The 8,124-nt window shown below is 47.3% G+C and overlaps 1 protein-coding gene across 3 annotated transcripts in view; it reads right to left on the bottom strand.

Annotated features, from left to right (window-relative positions):
* The window catches only part of BMP4 (bone morphogenetic protein 4), a 7,146-nt gene extending 4,161 nt beyond the window's left edge, over positions 1-2,985 (bottom strand). Inside the window, exon 1 of one of the 3 annotated variants that reach the window (XM_010847735.1) lies at positions 2,666-2,985. The gene's annotated coding sequence lies outside the window, so the exon portion shown is untranslated. Of the gene's footprint in view, positions 1-515; positions 595-2,665 lie in introns of those variants that run through there. The other 2 variants (XM_010847736.1, XM_010847737.1) reach the window with 2 other exon arrangements.
* Between the last annotated feature and the right edge of the window lie 5,139 nt (positions 2,986-8,124).

Raw genomic sequence — 8,124 nt, 5'->3', positions numbered from 1 at the left:
TCAACACCGAGGGTCATTTAAAAAGGAAAGCGCTGAGGGACACACAAACACACACGCCGCGCGCACCCCACTTCCTCCCCAGGGTCTCGGAGAGGCCAAATACTGCTCCCAGTGACAGCTAGTAACCCCCTGGCGAACGCCTGAGAATGTCGAGAAGAACTGGACAGCCGCTTTAGCTCCCAGCCCAAAGCTGCGGACCCTGTCGCGCGGGACGGGAGGGGGGAGATATTTAGGCGGTTATCGGTGTGGGAAGGTGGTGAGAAAGCCGCCGCTAGGCTCCTTCCTCCCGTTCCTTTACGGAGAAAAACTCCGCACTACGGCGATCCCCCGTCAAGCAAAGCAAATCCCCAAAGTGGTCGGCGGGCCATTCAAGGCACGGCGGCAGGCGCAGGGATGCAAGGCTCGCGACAGACTCGTAAAGAGGCATCTCCTGAGAAAAGGCGCATCACATGTTTCAGGTCTCAAGGTCGCGGAGGTTTTACAACTCCCGACCCGCCGCAGAAAGGAAATCCCACCGCATTCCCAGGAGTCGTGAAAACCGTGAACAGCTTTCGGCCTGCGCTAGACCTCTGCGTCTGCGTCTCTCTTTCTCGCTCTCTCCCCAGCTCGTCTTTTTTAAACCACTACTCCTCCCCCGCCACTTCCTCCCCCACCCCCTTCCTCCTTTGCACCAGCTGCAGAGTCGCAGCAAATATTTCTTCAAGAATTTTACCAACCCACAGCTCAAGGAATTACTAGGGTTCTGATTCTAACCAAAGATGCTGCATGCGTGGGTCGCTCAGCACAGGGGCCTTAAAAGAAGAAGAAGAAATAAAAAAAAACCTGACCTACCAACTGCGGCAGCCCGGGGCCTTTTCAAAATCCTGACCCACGCAATTCTGCGGCAGCCCGGCCCGCCCCAGGGTCCCGAGTCCCACGATTCCCGCTGCAAAGCGCAGGGCACCGGCTGCCCTTTCCTGGGGTTGTTCCCAGATGCTGCTTCGGGTCGCTTCAGAGCTCAAGGGCTCAAGTTGCCCACCTCACTCTCCCTCGCAAACTTGGGGGCACTTGGAGGAAGAGGGGGAAAGGATCAAGCGCTTAGCCCTCTCTCCGGCCGCGGCTGCCCAGCGCCGCCAGACACCGCGCTGGCCGAGTTGCGGAGGCCGCTGGCGCCCCTGCGCGACGGTCCACACCCTGCGAGAGTCGCGCTGCTTTTTGACCGGCTTTAGGTTTTCCCGCTCCCGAGCCACGGCTGGGGCTGACTGCGAAAGGGTTTGGAAGAGCAAAGAGTTTTGAGACGCCTAGACCCCTCAAAATGCCCGTGGGAGGAGCTCCAGAAATGGGAAAAGCAGACGAAGAAGGGCCGGTCCCCGCGGGCGAAGGGACAGTGGAAAGGGCGGGAGCCCCGCAGTCCCCAGACCATCGTCCGACCCTAAGAATCTTCCAGGGCGCCGCGCGAGAGCGCGCTGCGCTAAAACCCAGAAACCTGGGGAAGAGGGAGTTGTGTTTCAGTGTCAGATTCAGAAGGATTCTTCTCTAATCACATTTTTCTCCCCCAATTTTCTTAATTAAGAGATAAAAGCCGAAAATCACTTTCGTCTCCAGAAATTTTTCTTGGGGGTCTGGGATGGATCTTGTGGCAATTGTCTTTTCCTTTCTTGCTCGAGTTTTCTCCTAACTCCAAAGTTTGTTCAGAGCTGGCCTCAGTTTACCAACTCAATGTCTTTCGAGGTTTTAATGTCTCACAAAGACTTCAGCTCATAAAACGCGATGCTAACCATCCACCAGTTGGTGCCCGGGAAGCGTCTAAGGCCGCTGGCCCAGCTCCCGCGGGCAGGGGTCTGCAGGGACCTGAGAACCCCAGGACCCTCTCCCGTCGGCTTTGGGCCGGGAGGGCCAGTAAGAGCAGTGCGTCCGATGTGCATATTGCCAGCGACTCTCCGAAGGACACGACAACCCAGGAACCTGCATCCCCAGAGCGGCTAGCATCCCGGCCATCGTCCCGACAGACCCTACACCATGAAATGATGGAAGAGCGATTCCCTGGATGCTCCAACTCCACGAGAATAGCTCGTGGAGTAGGCGTGTTGGGCAACTGCGGTTCGCCTGCGCTCAGGGGCTTTCGCCTACTGGGGGCTGGCTGGGTTGGGTGACACTCCCCTAGACGCAGCCCTCCGGCGGCGCGCACGCTCCAGAAACCGCAGAACTGCGCTTCCCACCACCGAACCAGCCCAGGTTAGGTGTTCTCTCTCCACCTCGACGCCCCTCAATCCCCTCACTTTCTCCGGACCTCAGAGCCACGTCTCCCTTTTCTCTCCGACTCTTCCCGCCGGACAGTCGCAAATGCTAGTCCACGAGCGGCATGTTCCGCTTAAGATCCCATAGTCTTTCCCAACGACCTCCAACGAAAGGCTTCTCCTATCCCCTTTTTTCCTGTCCCGAACCTACTAAACGGTGAAGTCGCCCGGGGCTACCGAACGGAGAAAGTGGTCGGGGCAGAGGCAATAAGTGTATATGGAAGTGTCTTTCAGCACCAGCATCCCTACCTCTAGTAACCTCTAGTACCACCTTTGGGGGGCGGGGGTAACATATTTTGCCTCGACCACAACCAGAATCCCCTACTTCTCCCCTCAAGGATGCGCCTCAGCACCCCACTCCGCCCTTCGCCAGGTTTAGCCTTGCTCACCATAGGTCCCTGCAGTAGCGGGTTCGCCAGCAGCAGCTTCTGGGGACCTCTGAACAGCTGCAGTGAACCTGGGCGAGGGCCGAAGACTGGGGCGCAGCAGGCTCGAGACGGCGCGGACGGGAATCCCATCAGGGAGAGAGGCGAGATACTCAGCACTGATCAGCAGCGACGTCGCAGGCTCGGGTCCCTCGGCTCAGATGCCAAACTCACCTAGCTTCCGGGCCGAGCTCCGCTCCCGTTTCCCCCCTCCTTCCTCCTCTGCCTTCTTGCATCTTCTTCCTCCTCTTTCCCTCTCTCTTTCTTTCTTTCCTTCCTCCTCCTCTTCCCCGGCAGCCCCTCCCTTCTTCCCTCCTCCCTCGCTCGCCTCCCTTTCTGGGATGGGAGCCCCGCCCACATCCTCCCATCCAGCCGCCGGGCCTCGCCTCGCAGGCCCTGGTCCCGGAAACCCAGCCAGCGCCGGAGTCCGCCGCTGCCGCCGCCCGAGCTGGGACGCCGCTGTGTCCAGCTCTGGGAAGCGATCGGGGCTCACCTGGGGACCACGTGCAGAGGTACTAGAAAGCATGCACCGACTAGTCGCAGTACCTTCCAAAAATACCCATGGGAGTCTGGGCTTCCCTGACTTTAGGAGTAACTGCTGCCCAAACTGATGATTAAAACACTGAGTAATCACCATTTACCCCGAATAATTAGAGATAATGAAACACCTCTAAAATCAGGTTATGGAGAAAGGAGCTGTTGGATTGGTTTAAAGGGAGGCCTTCCATAAACTGTTAAAGGATTTCCAAACGTTGAGAAACAGGCTGTGCTCAGAGCTGTGTGCCTAAAAGAGGTACCTCTTTGGCTATTAAAAGATGACTTTCCTTCCAAAACTTTTTTTTTTTTTTAATGCTTGTGTAAAGCCTTTGTGATGACCCTCAGAAAGTCACCCCTAGTAGACATTCTGCCCCTCTAGACCTAACCCTTCTGAGGACAGAGGTGGCTTGGAGACAGGATGGGGCCACGGTTTTACACAAACAGAAAAGTCTGTTTGTAACTCAGAAGTTCAAAGAACCGACAAGGCAGTTAGTTATTTTTGTTGTTGTTATTGTTGATTTTTGATGTGGTTTACTTGTGGTGCACCTAAGAATCCTTAACCTCAGCAATCTGATGTTCTAAAGAGGTAACAACCATAGAAGCAACAACCTTTACGGCCACAGGGACACAAGAAAAGATACCCTTTGGTCTGTTTTTAAAGGAAGAAGGAAGATGAGGAGTTGGCCCTTTCCATTAAGAAAGTGCTATTAATCATATTAGCAGGGAGGTGGAATGTATAGCTTTAAAACCTTCCCAAACAGGAGCTAAATTCACACAGTGCCTCTGATGGAGCAGTGAGGAAGATATCAGCATCATCTCTCTGTTTTACACACACTGAAGGGGAAGTACAGCCAGGTTAATGAGACTCGCCCAGAGCCCTGAATTAAATCACAGCCTCTGCTCTGGAGCTACTCTGGCTGCAGGGCAGGGCTGAGGGTCACGGCCCATAGCTCTAGGTAGGCAGGGGCATACTAAAGGATGGAGCACGGGTATACTAAAGTGCTGGATTTCTTTCCCTGGGATAGTCATTACCCTTCACTGTCTCAAGCGGGGCATTTAGGTCTTAACTTAAAAAGATACTGGTCCAACATAGCTCTTCTCTAAAAACTACCTTCACACACTTCCAATATTTAGAAAACAGGAACTACTTCCTGTGTGGAACACAGGTTACAAAAGGGTGGAAAGTGCATGAGATCAGAGAAACAACTGTGAAAGCAGAGCCAAGGTCTCCTGCCATCTTTTCCAAGTCAGGCCTGTGAAGTCTTTTAACCCAACAGAACATCAAACAAGGAAGACAAGCTGAATGGCTTTGGGCAAGCCCTTTAATTCTCATGGGTCTCAGTTTTCTCATCTGCATAATGAAAGAATTAGGCCAGATAATTTCCATGACCCTTTTTAATTTGAAAGTGATTTAAATTTTTAATTGAAGTTTTATTAAATATCAACCTTCTTTCATTTAAATCACTGCTGAGCCCACTTCCTCTAAGAATCTCTGATTAAACAGGTCAGGGCAATACCACTGCCCTGAAAGGATGCTGACAATATACCTCCAGCTTCCAACATAATCAAAATTACATTAATTATTAATAACAACACAAAATTAAAACTCCATTAAATAGTTACCTAATAATGCCCATCCTGGGGCACTAGGCAGTGTGCTCCTTCAGTAAGGAATAAGGACAGATTAAATGTTTACCAAGTCCCCTAAATCAATCACTACTGTTTTAATCATTAACAAAATATGTTCCTTAATATTTAAACTTGAATTCAACAGTGATATGCTATTCTTAAAAGAATGTCCTTATTTCATTTTATTTTAAAGCACCAGATAATAGTATTTTTTTTAACCTAAATATTTTTGGATGATAGCTGTTATCTCATTTTGCTGAAGCCCAGATACTAAAGTGGCCATTGGCCCACCCACGAGTTTGTGAAACTCATAGTTCAGGAGTTTCTAATTAAGCCACCTGTCATACCTGGTTGAGACCCTGATATGAATCTTTCAATGTGTGTGGAGAGAACTCAGCTTCAGCTCTCTTGAGACAGCTTTATTTCTAGCCCACATTTTAGATGGGTGCAAACCATCTTATCAACTCCTTCCACTCACTCTTTTTCTCTCTCATGCCAAAGAAAAAATCACTTGTTGGTTAGAGAGCTTAATTGATTACAGCCTAGTGATCAGAATTGGTGAGGGCAATCAGTCCAGTCTTTTCCCCATCTCAAGTTTACTTGGGAATCTTGGTGTTTTTATAGAACATAATATGGACGGAACCAATGAAACTGTATCCTCAAAGCATATAGATTAGGAAGAGAAATCCATCATCGTTCAAGAGCTCCTCTGCTGCTACTGCTAAATGGAGGGCATTCGTTCATTGGTCATTGGGCTGGACAGTGAGTGAGCCCTTAGAACAGCCTTTCTCAATGTATGTTCTGAGGGCCATAAACTTCAGAACAAGGCTGGAGGTGCAGATAAAAATCCAGATTTCCTGGCCTGGATGTCTAAGATCTGGATCCAGAAATCTACATATTTCACAAGGTTCTCTGATTCCCAGTACACTAAAGCTTAAAAACTACTGTTTTGAAAGTCATTTCACTTATAATTTCAGTGCTGATACCCCTGAAAGGCTGACACCTAGACATTATTAATCAGGTAAGGAATATGCCTAGCTTGTGCTTTATAAACTGTTAAATATGGTAATCATAGTATTACTACATCTAGAACACACAAAATAGGTTTTTGCAAATGAAAAGATTTCTAATCCTATAGGTGTAATAGTCCTTGCTTCTAAGTCCTTGATTAAAAACCACATCAAGTCTTCAAATCTTTGCCTATTGAGTGTCTGCTGAAGCTATGGAATTGGAATTATAAGGGATCTCAGGAGGCATGTGGCATTTGTTTTTCTCTTATTAATATTTGCCATTTGTTTCATATTTGCTGTCTAGCCCTCACAGTGACCCTCATAAAATTTCAGCTCTATGGATGAGAATCTGAAATTTAGAGAGCTTGTATAAGTTGCTGAAGGTCACAAAACTAGTAGGTGGTGATTCAAATTCAGACTAGCTGAACCTGACTTCACCTCTACAAGCTGAGAGCTGGGCCTGCAAAAGGGTGGATCCCCATGGCCACAGTTTCTGACTAACATGGCTTGTCCTGGAGGCTTTCTCAAGGCCAGGATACCAGCAGCTCCATCCTTGCAGCTTACTGTTACAGAAAATTTCAGGATATCTTCTTGGTCCTTAGAAGACTGAACAAAATCACGACCTAGAAATTTATCTTCTCCTGCTCTTATTACACGGAGAAGGCAATAGCACCCCACTCCAGTACTCTTGCCTGGAAAATCCCATGGACGGAGGAGCCTGGTAGGCTGTAGTCCATGGGGTTGCTAAGAGTCAGACACGACTGAGCGACTTCACTTTCACTTTTCACTTTCATGCATTGGAGAAGGAAATGGCAACCCACTCCAGTGTTCTTGCCTGAAGAATCCCAGGGACGGTGGAGCCTGGTGGGCTGCCATCTATAGGGTCGCACAGAGTCGGACACTACTGAAGTGACTTAGCAGCAGTAGCAGCAGCAGCTCTTATTACATAACCCACCTTAGGGCAAGACTTATGTGACCCTCCTCGGGAAAAGGCTGTGATCTTAAGTAAGAGGCTACTTACCTCTGCTGGGTCTGTTTCCTCATTGTAAAATATGAGGATGGACCAGAGTCCACATAGGTCTTTCTTGGGCTCAACATCAAGAAACATATATCATTAGTTAAAATCATGGTCAAATGACTTAACCTCCAGAGTCTTGGTTTCCTCCTTTGTAATCTGGGAATAACAATTTCTATTTCATAATGTTCTTATAAGCATTAAATGAGTTAATGTAATAAAATGGCAGGTACATACTGTTCAATAAATATTGGCTATTATTATTTTGCAAAGGTAATGATTACATGAGTAAAGTAGGTGAGAAGCCACCCTGGTATTGACTTTTATTTAGCTAGTGAAACTGTTTAAAGGGAAGGCCTATATTTCTTGTTGATTTTGTAATCATTAGTACTTCACACATCTCAGGCATTGACTGAATAAGGGCTGTTTACCTGAATCTGTATTCATTGCATTAACATTCATTATGATTTATTGGTATAGATCTGACCCAGGAACATAATCTCTGCCAAGATAACTAATACCTGTCAAAGTAGACAGTCATAACTAGTGAGAGCAATAATAATAGGAAATAATAGATTAGATGACATATCCAAAGCATTTTCCATCTCTGATTTTTCTGATCCCTAACACCTCTCACTTTTAACAATTTTTCTCTATACTTCTTGCTAAAATGTGAGCCCATTTCCTCTTCGCTGGTCAGCAGAAGAAATAGAAACCTGGTTGTAAAGTTTTCCTTCTCCAAACATTTGACTGTTGTCAACCCTTGATACACCTCACTCAAAGATAAAGATATTGGATTCTAATATTTTCTCATGAATAAAATAAAATGTAAGATGACTTCAGTTCCTTATACTTTACACTGTTATCTTGCTACTTTCTGGAATATATTTTTAATCCATCAAAACAGACCAAAAATGGACAGAGAACTCTATTGATGACTGCAGAGAGATCATACAGATGAAAAGACTGCTTTTATGTCTTAACTTGTTTAACATGTGGATGGCAGACAGGGCATGGATGTTGAAATTCCTCCCTTTCCAAGGAAGGGTTATGACAAAGAACATGGGATTGGTACACAGTGCAGGATATTTGGCTTCTCTCTGTTTTAGCTTTCCTTTCTTAAAAAAAAAAAAAAAAGGTCAGTTGCAGCCGCTTGATTCTATAGCAGGGATGTTGTTTGGAAATAAATTATTATGGAATGTAGCAAGAAAGTTAAAACCTTGGAATGTCTT

The sequence above is a fragment of the Bison bison genome, unplaced genomic scaffold (genome assembly GCF_000754665.1).
Source record: "Bison bison bison isolate TAMUID 2011002044 unplaced genomic scaffold, Bison_UMD1.0 scf7180017864254, whole genome shotgun sequence".
Classification (NCBI taxonomy): Eukaryota; Metazoa; Chordata; class Mammalia; order Artiodactyla; family Bovidae; genus Bison; species Bison bison.
This window is presented reverse-complemented; position numbering and strand designations above follow the sequence as displayed.